This window comes from Limulus polyphemus, unplaced genomic scaffold, assembly GCF_000517525.1.
Source record: "Limulus polyphemus unplaced genomic scaffold, Limulus_polyphemus-2.1.2 Scaffold894, whole genome shotgun sequence".
Taxonomy (NCBI): Eukaryota; Metazoa; Arthropoda; class Merostomata; order Xiphosura; family Limulidae; genus Limulus; species Limulus polyphemus.
The window spans coordinates 139,655-151,088 of NW_013666504.1; the positions used below are offsets into that span (position 1 = coordinate 139,655).

At 34.0% G+C, this 11,434-nt stretch overlaps 1 protein-coding gene across 5 annotated transcripts in view; it reads right to left on the minus strand.

The window, feature by feature from the left end:
- Positions 1-11,434, minus strand: part of LOC106461083 (glucose transporter type 1-like) — a 206,183-nt gene that overhangs the window by 127,949 nt on the left and 66,800 nt on the right. For 4 of the 5 annotated variants that reach the window (XM_022387943.1, XM_022387941.1, XM_022387942.1 and 1 more), the window contains one exon: positions 5,358-5,412. The exons of the other annotated variant lie outside the window; for it this stretch is intronic. The gene's annotated coding sequence lies outside the window, so the exon portion shown is untranslated. The remainder of the gene's footprint in view (positions 1-5,357; positions 5,413-11,434) is intronic. 5 annotated transcript variants of the gene reach the window in all.

The following is an 11,434-nucleotide window of genomic DNA, read 5'->3' on the forward strand; positions in this document are numbered from 1 at the left end:
CCATACTACACCCTTAATATAAAGTATAACATTAAAGATATGTTTACTAATACCCCATACTACACCCTTAATATAAAGTATAACGTTAAAGATATGTTTATTAATACCCCATACTACACCCTTAATATAAAGTATAACATTAAAGATATGTTTACTAATACCCCATACTACACCCTTAATATAAAGTATAACGTTAAAGATATGTTTACTAATACCCCATACTACACCCTTAATATAAAGTATAGCATTAAAGATATGTTTACTAATACCCCATACTACACCCTTAATATAAAGTATAACATTAAAGATATGTTCACTAACGGAAATTATCTCAATTAGTTAATGAAAGAAGTCAAGTTTGAACTTTTTCTAGAGCCAAGAAACCAAAAGCAGAACATATACATTTATAACACAAACTAAGAATATATAAGAAAACTGAGTAAAAGACACAATCTTTGAACAATCGGTTCGCTCGGAAATAGTGAGAAAAAAATCCGTAAATACAACCCATGCTGCTTTCCGACAACATCATGAGAATGCTTAGTGAAACGTAGTTCACAAAAATAAGTGATACGCTTTCTATAGGGTTCGCGTAAGACTTACGAAATATTCGTCCAAGGAAGTAGAAATGTTAGGTTTAGGTGTTAGAACAAGAAGTTGGCATATTCTCTAGGTCTCAGATAGAAATATAATTTATACTGAATTAAAATAATAAACGCGCAATAATATTCAAGCAATATATATATATATATATTGCAAGATGAAGCCTAGAAATTTGCGTAAAAAGTGCTATTACAGAAATTAAATGAGATGCGTTTCCATAGCTTGCAGGTGTTTTTTATACACGTTGTTACTAAAACAGAAAACACAAATCTCCTTAAACAAACTTCCTTTTCGTGGAACATTCCTTTTGTTGGTTTATTGCTAGGCACCAGTCTGGATGGTTTCCGAGAATACGACAACAGTTTGAGACAGCCTCGGTGCCAAAGAACTTAATCGTACTTTTATCACTTTGACAGTACACAGTGGTAGTAGGTGGCCTTGAATTATTGATCGCATGTTTTAGGCTTTGATTCTGACTTAATGATCTATCATAGCAGTAAAATTCACAATTACAACTGCAGTTGATCCGAGCAACTAAACTTTATACGTCAACATATTACCAAGTGAAGTATAGTCCCAGAACTGGGGTTGTAATTGTCAACCTGAGCGCCACCTTATGCACACGTAAGTTAAAAACCTGATCACAAATCCTTGGGGTTTAGGTACACCAGTCCCCAAGTTCAGAACTACTGACCAGAGAGAAAATAGCCTGCAGTATTGGCTACTACGAGAGATTTGCACCAAATAATGGTATTAACTGTCACCTTTATAACGTGCCTACAACTGAAAATGCAGATTGTATTCAGCGGTAACAAGTTACGAATCCTGGACCACTAGGCCACGCCCGGTCCTAATGTCGTCGTGGAGAAACATTATCAGGTATTGTCCGATGAGCTACTATCATCATTATAATAGGCCTAATACTAATGTCGTATGACAAGTATAAGTAATGATAATCACGCTTCACCAGCTTGTAAAAGGCATACACACCATAAAAGTAAATAAAGCTTTCTTTAATAAGTGTACTAGACTATTTATCAATATCTAAAAAGTAGTAAAATATAAATTTCCATAATATTATTGTTCTATCGTGCTAATTACCAGGAAGTCACGTTTTAATTTTGTTTACTTCAGATAAACGTGTTTCTGAGTGGTTAGTGTGTTGAAACGTACTGCATCGCCTCTTTAACATTCAGATGTTTGCGTAATACTACTCAAGAACTATCTGCGCTAGCCGTCTCTAATTTTGAACTGTTAGACTAGAGACAAGTCAGTTAACCAACGCCATCCACCGCCATCTTTTAAGCTACTCTTATTTGACCGAATAGTAAGATTTGACAGTCTATTTCATAACGTACCCACGGTTCCAAAATATGGAACACAGTTTTTAATGTTGTTTTTTGGGGTAACTAGATGTGAACGACTGACCCGAAGATCCATAGTCTGGTATGCTAACATCTTGACCACGCTCCTCCCAGGACTGATTGAATTTTTTCTCTCAAACATCGCGGATACATCTTAATGATATTTTTCTTTTTCTATTCATGGACAAACAATGATAACTCGTTAATGTTACCTGATAGTTACACTTAAAGATAAAAGAAATTAAGAGCTCTTCAATGAAAGTTAAATATCAACCAGTATACATTGAAACAACTGAGTTAGTATATGTCGTTATTTTCTAAAGATAACTTCCTCAAAAATTCAATAGGGAACTCCAAAAAGCACCATATGTATTAATATATACTGCCACCGAAAAATATAAATTGAGGCAAAGTGCTAGTTTGGTGTGTATATGTTATTTTCTGATGGGTTAAGGTTACAACTTTAAATTTGTTTTTAATATTTCAAGAACATGTTTGGAAGGGTAAGATGTAATTAAGTTATGGACAAAATCATTACTACCATGAAATGCAGGTTATATTTTCTGCAGTTATATTTTTATAATATGTAGTGACATAGTTACTTTGGGAGCACGTCCACCTAGAAAGTTTGGAATCAGTAATTATAAAAATCGGAAAATGCCAAAAAATATTTCCGAAACCTACTGGTTTAAACTTTTGTCCTCCCCCCATAAAAAAACTGCTAATATATAATGCTGTTGCTTAAGCACAAAGCTACACAAAAGGGCTATCTGTGCTACGCCCCCGTGAGCCAACAATGTGGGAGGAGCAGCTAATATATGATTTTATTGTACTCTCTATAATTTACTTCATCCTCAATATAATAAAATAATCGATGAACCAATCAACGTTCTGTATTATTTATTCTTAAATTAAATGGGTAAAGCACTATTTCAATGTTCTTATGTCAACTTTTAGTTTTGCAGCCTTCTGTGTGCACCCACTATTCCAATAAGGCCAACAAGACAGAAGTTACGAAAGTCAACTTTTAGTCTCGTAGTCTTCTGTGTGCACCCACTGTTCCAATAAGGCCAACAAGACAGAAGTTACGAAAGTCAACTTTTAGTCTCGCAGTCTTCTGTGTGCACCCACTGTTCCAATAAGACTGGCAAGACATGGGTAGAAGTTACCAAACTCAACTTTTATTAATATATTCCAACTGTTGAACAAGATCATTAACCTTATGGCACAAGCCATGACATGCATACCTATTGTTCCGACCAAGGTCATTATGTAAACAGAAAACGTCGCGACAACAATACTTTTCAGTTTGTTAATCTCAACAAACATCGTCAGCCACACGTAAAAATACACTTTTAATTATCTAATAGATATAGACGTTCAGTTTTCATGTACACAGAACTTGGAAAAAGGTATTCTAACTTTATATTTCTTTGGGAGTGTGCTTTTAAAGGCTTCCTTTATCATCTACACAAGTCTGAGTCCATTTAGATGAAAGGCGAAGCGTTCAACTCTCTGTCCCACTGGCTTCGCAACATCCTCTTTCCATTAAAGATATGAGGCTTTTGTTATATTCTGCGTGTTTTGATGCTGCGCCCAATTGGCACGGGGCTCGTAGATCTTAGAACTGACGATGGTAACTGTCCACTGGTATGCACTTTCTATATTATTCACGTGAAACATATTAAACAGCAAATGGTAATCATATAATTAACTAAAGTATATTTAAACGTAACATTTGAGCTACCACCGTTAGAGCACTAATATTAACAATTTGTAGTAGGATATTTATTCAGAAGAATGGTCAAATTTTAAATAATAAGAAAATTAAAAGGAAGCATAACTAGACCGTCCACTACCAAATAAACTAATAACTTCCTCGGATTCAATTAAGGTATAGGTTATAAACTTAGACAAAATGATTATATATAGAGTGACTCCTGCATTACACAAAGTTTTTTAAGTTCTCAAAATAGTTAGTTTTATTCTTGTCTTTTTTGTTTGTTTGCTTCAAACGTACTTCACTTACTTCAATTTTGATACTTAATACCACCTTTTGTGGTTCGTTTCCCTTTGGTACCCAAATGAGTTCCAATGATATCATTAAAGGCAGTTTTTGTCCTAAATTTACATCAATGAAATCAGCATATGCAGTGATAGTTACAGCCAGCTTCTTTGGAATGAACATGGGTTAAGATTGATAGTATGCAGTGGTAGTTACAGCCAGCTTCTTTGAAATGAACATGGGTTAAGATTGATAGTATGCACTGGTGGTTACAGCCAGCTTCTTTGAAATGAACATGGGTTAAGATTGATAGTATGTATTGGTAGTTACAGCCAGCTTCTTTGAAATGAACATGGGTTAAGATTGATAGTATGCATTGGTAGTTACAGCCAGCTTATTTGAAATGAACATGGGTTAAGATTGACAGTATGCAGTGGTAGTTACAGCCAGTTTCTTTGAAATGAACATGGGTTAAGGTGGACTGAGAAATAAATATTATGCACATGTAAATGTCATGTTCCGCCAACTAAGACTTTATACATCCTGTTTACAAAATGCGAAAGTTTTCTGTACATTCTGCGAACTATATCTCGAAGAAACAACAACCTGCTTAAAGTGATTTTTAGCCTGCCACAAATCTTATCGGTCTTGCAGTGTTTCCTTTCATTATCAACAACTAATTACTTGCTTAACTACCTTATTGTTTCTTTTTATGTGCACCCAAAAGATTTTCTTTCACTTTTGTTTACTATTTATTTCTCTCCTAAATTATGCATATGATCACAAGGAAATGTCTCCGCGAATATCACACTGCTTTACCACGTGCACGAAATGATCGCGTTATGGACTTTTTTGCTATGGTTATTTATAACTAAAGACAATCTATGAACATGATCGCAATGTATTATTAGACGTTTGTGACAGAAATTGCGTGTTAGGAAACATGTGCAAAGGAGTTTAGTGAAATGATCAGAGCTATCATTATTTTAGCCAAAGTTTAAAAGTTCTGAGTAAGAAAACATTTACATTTTTATACACAATTAATGTTCAGATTATTTGCTGATGCAGAGCGAATCATGCTACTCAGGATTTAAGCACAGATAAATTGTAGCCACATTTAGGAAAATTCAAAGGGGACTTCTAAGGTTTCAATCGTATGTAGTATTTACGGATATTAGAGGCCCTTCCTCTATACATATATCAACACACACATATAGATACAGCGTTTACAGTGTCATGATACAGAACAATGTAACGGAAAGCACACATAAGGAGTTGTATACGTTAGATGACACTGAACTGATATACTTAACGTCTATATGTATAAACATTGAGCTAATAATGTCAAACTAGCTAATTCTATAAATATATTCAAATCATATTACCTTAAAGATGCCGAAAGGATCTGTTAGCTTGTTCTGCTCTAATGTAGTGCTCCGCCTAAACCAATAAGAAAGAAGTATGTATCTACGAGCGTGTAAAGAAGTTTCTCAACATACTGCTAAGCAACATTATACAGCAAACTTCAGAGGGTCCTGTCACATAAATAATCAACATTATACAGCAAACTTCAGAGGGTCCTGTCACATAAATAATCAGCATTATATAGTAAACTTCAGAGGGTCCTGTCACATAAATAATCAGCATTATATAGTAAACTTCTGAGGGTCCTGTCACATAAATAATCAGCATTATATAGTAAACTTCTGAGGGTCCTGTCACATAAATAATCAGCACTATACAGTAAACTTCTGATTGTCCTGTCACATAAATAATCAACATTACTGTATTATCTTCCAGCCCTTGAAAATATATATATACTTAAGCATAGGATAATTTAAACAAGGTGTTGTATTTCTGGGTTTAAAGATAATTTGAAACAGCTTATTATATAACGTAAAATACACTGTAAAAAAACGTTGTTGACAAACTATCCTTTGTTGACATTGTGTGGACTTCCGAAACACGTAGACCTATACGGGAAAGGATCATGGAATATGTGAGAGATGCAAAAAAACAAACAACAACAACAAAAAAAAACAATGAATATCAACCTTTCATTTCACACTACGCTTCTTACCATTACGCCATATCTATTCCTTCATGATGTCAGAAAAACACGTAGGTTCAAGAAGTCTCGATACAACATGTAAAAACCCTATAACTCGAGCGCTTTCGAAAGGTCGATCTTTCTTCTTCAGAGGCAAACTGAATTTTGCCCCTAAAGAAGAAAGGTCCACCTATGGAAATAGCTCGGGTTATAGGGTTTTACCATTCTGTATCTATTCTTAATATTCATTTTACAACAAAAATAGCTTCAAAGATTTTTAACTCTGTTGATAAAAACATAACTGAAAGTATTTTTATCAGGGATGAAAACCGCTCTTAAATACTATACTAACATGGTCTCTAACTCAATAAAGTTAAACTTTTATGACGATTAATGTAATTTTTTTTATAGATGGATGGAAGTTACCATGCAATTTATTTGTAATTTTTGATATTTAAAATAAGTACTCCATCTAGCGAGCTCTGAAATTTCTTTACTTTATCTTTTCTACAAATATCAAATCTCGTATATTCTTGAAGTTGTTTAAAAAATAAATAATAATAATTTTTTTTCCACCAAAATACAAGACGTATTCAATTAATGTAAGCCTATCGTCAAAACTAGTCGTGTTGTGTTTTTAGGGTAATAAACTTTATTAACGCAATATAATTGTTGTTTGAATATATATATACTTAGGGTTAATTACATGTTTTTAAGAACGATTTGCGTATGATAATACAGTGATATGATGCCCAATATGTGAGAAGTGATGCCACGGGCAACATGTTTAGTAATTAGTACCTTTATAGTTAGTTGTATCAATGCAATGCCGCAATTGTACACATGTGGCTGGAAGCAAATAATCTCACCGCCCTTTACGGTGAAGTATATTTATATGAATAAAGTATTAAAGAACATAGAGCTAAAGGGTACAGTATTTATATGAATAACGTGTTAAAGAACATAGAGCTAAAGGATACAATATTTATATGAATAAAGTGTTAAAGAACATAGAGCTAAAGGATACAATATTTATATGAATAAAGTGTTAAAGAACATAGAGCTAAAGGATACAATATTTCGAAGAAAGGCGACTTCGGTATTTTCCACAAGAACGAAAAATCTCACATAGTGGAGGACTTATGACAGCAACGAGTTCTAAAACTATAGCACAAGCAAATACTGTGAAATACCCTCATCCCCAAAGTGAAGCTACGCTTGCGAAAGAGAACCTTCCGATCAAACAAAAAAAAGATCATGATGAATATGGAGAGACCCTCTGGCACAGTTAACGATATAAAAAACAAAAAAATTGAAGTTGACGAATACTCACGAGCCAAAAGTTCATAAGTTTCCAGCGATACTTCGAAACCAACGGCTGTTTTTAAGAAAAAGAAAGGAGAAGAAACCGAAATCCCAGCAACATCATTCAATCACACACGTGCAAAATCCTCAAAGCAGCGCAATGAAGTTCTGTGCTTTAGATCTGCTTAAACGTAGTCTTGATAGCTGACGCTCACGTACAGTAGAAGGCCTGTGGAAAATTTGTCAGGATGTATAGGCTAAGACTGATGTATTGTCCTCTGCAGAAACTTGTTACAATGGAAATTGCAGTGTTGGGTAGTTGTGCGTAATCAGACTGAGCATGATCGACGATGGAAGAAGCAGTTCCAAGGATAACACGAATATCGTTCCTATAAAGTGCTATTAACCCTCAGACTACATTCGGGCTTAGACATATCACAACGACACAACCAAATCTAATTGAACTGTTCGAATCGAAACATAGAATAAGGCAAGAGTCACGTGACTGTGAAAACGATAATACTAACGAAACTGTTGGAAAATCACAGCAGTATATTTCAATAATTCAAACTAAAGACCAACAATATATATAAACATGTATACTTTAATGATTCAAACTAAAGACCAACAATACATATAAACATGTATACTTTAATGATTCAAACTAAAGACCAACAATACATATAAACATGTATACTTTAATGATTCAAACTAAAGACCAACAATACATATAAACATGTATACTTTAATGATTCAAACTAAAGACCAACAATACATATAAACATGTATACTTTAATGATTCAAACTAAATACCAACAATACATATAAACATGTATATTTTAATGATTCAAACTAAAGACCAACAATATATATAAACATGTATACTTTAATGATTCAAACTAAAGACCAACAATACATATAAACATGTATACTTTAATGATTCAAACTAAAGACCAACAATACATATAAACATGTATATTTTAGTGATTCAAACTAAAGACCGACAATACATATAAACATGTATATTTTAGTGATTCAAACTAAAGACCGACAATACATATAAACATAACTAAAACAGTAAGTATTAGAGTCATATTTTTTTAAGTTTCCAAATACATTACGTTTGTTCGAAATATAATACAAAATTAACAAAGATAAATTAAACAGAAGTACATGTCTTAAACATACAAGAACATTGGAATATTTAAAAGGTGGCTGAAAACTATGTTCAGAGTAGGAAAAAACTAATACACGTCAGTAGTATAATGTATGTTCTGAAACTTACTAGTAAGAGTAATTTAAGCTCATTAAATAAAGAAGATAAATAATTGGTATCTAATGAGAAACGGGATAAATAATTCTATTATTGAACGAAGGTTTCTCATCTCTGATTGCAATATTCTTGGCAACGTTTCTATCTATACCTTGTGGAAAATGTTCTACTCATTATTCCGAAGTGAAAGGAACAGATGGTATTACGTTATCTATACGCTTTGATGCATAGCGTAAACCAAAATTTTCAAATTCATTTTCTTGCTCCATAATCTTGTCTCTGATAAACCCGCGCGTTTTATAATAATACTTATTTTCCATTTTACCTATAATGATTTTTTAAACTTAATATTGTACAATTTAATTAAAAATATATATATATATGTTTAAAAACATATAATTTTGTTCTCATGTCCTACGCTTCTCCGATTTGCTGAAAACGCCATTGTTTGTAGCATTCGAGCCATGTTGTATATTTTTAAAGGGTCACGTTTTTGTTTTTATGTGTTCAGGCATTTTGAATATTTATATAGTTTTGAATAGTTTTATTAGGCATAGCTGCATCTACAGGCCCGGCATGGCCAGGTGGTTAGGGCGTTCGACTCGCAATCTACGGGTCGTGGGTTCGAATCCCCGTCACACCAACATGCTCGCCCTTTCAGCCGTGAGGGCGTTATAATGTGATGGTCAATCCCACTATTCTTTGGTAAAAAAGTAGCCTAAGAGTTGGGGGTAGGTGGTGATGACTAGCTGCCTTCCCTCAAGTCTTACACTGCTAAATTAGGGACGGCTAGCGCAGATGGCCCTCGTGAAGCTTTGTGCAAAAATTCAAAAACAAACAAACAAACAAACTGCATCTACTTGACGTCGGTTTACAACCGAAAGTAGTCGCGATATATATAGAAGTTTACGCACCTTATATCAAGCCCTTCAGTGGCTCAGCGGCAAGTCTGCCTGCTTATAACGCTAAAAATCGGGTTACGATACCTGTGGTGGGTAGAAAACAGATAACCCATTGTATAGCTTTTGCTTAACAACAAACCAACCAAACAATCAACTTTATATTAAAATTATGTCAGCAAGTCATGTGGCAACCACAATCGACAATAAAGTCGCGTTGGAACAGAATGTTTTAGAAGTACATTTTGCGTTTCATAGGTAGTGTGATGCTACCGAAATGTAACCACTTTTGGAAAAGACATGTAACAGTTCTTTCCGACACGAAATTTTCATACAGTCAGTTCATAAAGATGTGTTCAGATCGGTGACTTAGAGTTTTCAAGACTAGCATATTCCTTGTACTTTTTGAATTTGAAAAACAAAAAATATGGATGAATTAGTGTCCAAGATCATTCAGAAAAAGACCTGCATCAAGTTGTACCCCAACTCTGGTAATCAAAGCGCGGCCTCTTGTAACAGGTGAGATTCCACAAACACAAAGAACACGCAACATACTGAAGAAGGTACGGTGTTGACTCTTCAACTCCGTACAGAGACAACAACTACCCGTTAACGTTTGAAGGGATTTGATTGGTTTGCAAATGTACAAATTGAAATTGATGCCTTCAGCACTAGCAAGTTATTGCCAACAGATATGACGTTCAGCGATTTATCGTTTCCATGTCAATCGAAGACAGTTCTTTGGGTAATTTTATATGAGAAGGAAATCTAATATATTAGTGGACTCCATACAAAGTCCCATCTGTCCCCATTTGTATATATTTTGTGGAATTTAACGCCTAAGCTGGAGAAGCATCATGATTGTTTAATTGTAGATATACTGCTACACACTCTTTTCACTGGAAACCCGACATGGGAGAGTAAAAAAAAGATGGGATTAAAATTATTAACCAACTACTAAAAATAATGTAAACTGTTGCACTCTTGAAGCACTTGTGGTAAAATAGTAACACAATTAACAAAGAAATACTTGTCTAACTGATTAATCCAAAAACAGCAGAAACAGAATTTAGACTAAAAAGTACAGAAGGTTTATGTGAGTAGCATATGTGTCAGTCTTACAATGTGTTTAAATCATAGTATACACTTGTACGTTAAAATTAACATTAGACTGTTAAACTGTACATTCAAAGTAGACGTGTACAGGATGTTTCATTTTCATTATATGTATTCATAAAAAAAATTCCGACACTTCTTTTCTGTTTATTAAATATACTTTTTTAAACTCGAGTGGTAAATAACCATTGTATTATTGTGTTAAAACATTTAGATAAAAATGAACTAAAATAGTTATGCTTCTGGGTCTGGAAACCTTTCCAGGAAAAGTCTTGAAGAGGAATTATTCTTTTTATACAAAAGAAATGAAAAATGTTTTTTGCAATATGAAGAAAATTTTTATTTTTGTTTGTTTGTTGGAATTTGCGCAAAGCTAGACGTCCCTAATTTTGAAATGATAAACTAGAGGGAAGGCAGATAGTAAACAACTCTTGGGCTATTTTTGTTAGACGAAATGGTGGAATTTAATCGTTACCCTTATAACGCATCCGTTGTCCCAAAGTGCGGAGCACAATCTTTTTCTTTCTTGCAAATTATAGAACCTAGGCTCTATATTCCGGCACTCTATCAACTGGTCTTGACGATAACAGGATGCAAATAATAGAACCTCAGCTCCAAATTCCAGTACTCTAACAACTTGGTCTTAGTGGTAACGGGATGCAAATTATAGAACCTCGGTTCCACATTCCGGTACTCTATCAACTGGGTCTTGGCGATAACGGGATGCAAATTATAGAACCTCGGTTCCACATTCCGGTACTCTATCAACTGGGTCTTGGCGATAACGGGATGCAAATTATAGAACCTCGTTTCCACATT